We start from the raw sequence: 1,152 nt of genomic DNA, 5'->3' as shown, positions 1-1,152 counted from the left end.
TGTCTTTGTATTTTTGGACCACAGGACCATGGAATATTGACACAAACAGATTGAGCTCTTTTACTTGCACCTGCAACTACTTCAGTAACAAAAACAGAAAAGAAACATGATAAATTAACAAAACATACACAAAAACTAAAAGAATCCTTGGACTTCAGCTTTATACAGGTGCGCACTCTCGCGTCCTCTCACTGTTTCCATTGCCTGGTCTGCTGTTGTCTTTAAGGTATTCCAAAATGTTCTGCTGTAGAACAGACCAACCCCTCTCAACCCCTTGCATGCATGATAGTTAGTAACTATCTTAAGTGCAGTACTGAAGTGCAAAACATAGTTTTCTGCTACTCAAGAATTTTGCACATTTCCTAAATAATCGTAAATTTGCAGATCATAAAGAAAAACAGGAATTAGGAAAGATACTAATATTTTTGCGAGTCTTCAGTCAAATTGACTTCTTCAAGCAAGTTCTTGGAAACATCCATTTTTATTTTACGAAACTGACTTCCTATCACTACTAGATTAAAACGCATTGAAAGGGTTCTTGTTCAATCATCCATGCTGCAGCTAGGTGATATTGACGGTTTTGAAGACAATTGCATCATTATTGAAAATAAATGTAAGGCTTCAAGACAGAATGAAGTAATTTAAATCAGGTTTAATGCTTTGAAAAACTAATTTGAAAATTTGTCCTATTGCAATTTTAGATTAAAATGTATAATAAACTAAATTATAAATGCTACTACTAGTAGGAAATCTTACTTGAATCTTATGAAACTGCTGTAGGCAAAACATGAAAAATTGAAAATGAATGCCTTGATCCTGCAAATTCATGAGCAGGTATGCGACTTTACTCACATAAATAGTCCCATTTACTTCAGTGGGACTACACATGCGTTAAATTAAGCATGTACATTCGCATCAGGAACTACTATGGTATATTTATTAAATTTTTAGTGGAATGAAATCTTTGTCACTTCAAAATCAAATTGCTTCAGTATCAACAATGAAAAACATTATTCAGCTTTTCAATACTTTAAAAAAGTTATAGTGAACTTTTTATATCTATCAGCCACATTTTCCAAAAATAGGAGCCTAAAATTAGGTTTCTATGTGTGGGATTTTCAAAATTACTTAGGAGCACAAATCACATGGACT

This window comes from Trachemys scripta, chromosome 2 (assembly GCF_013100865.1).
Source record: "Trachemys scripta elegans isolate TJP31775 chromosome 2, CAS_Tse_1.0, whole genome shotgun sequence".
In the NCBI taxonomy this organism is placed as follows: Eukaryota; Metazoa; Chordata; order Testudines; family Emydidae; genus Trachemys; species Trachemys scripta.
Note: the sequence above shows the minus strand (reverse complement) of the source record.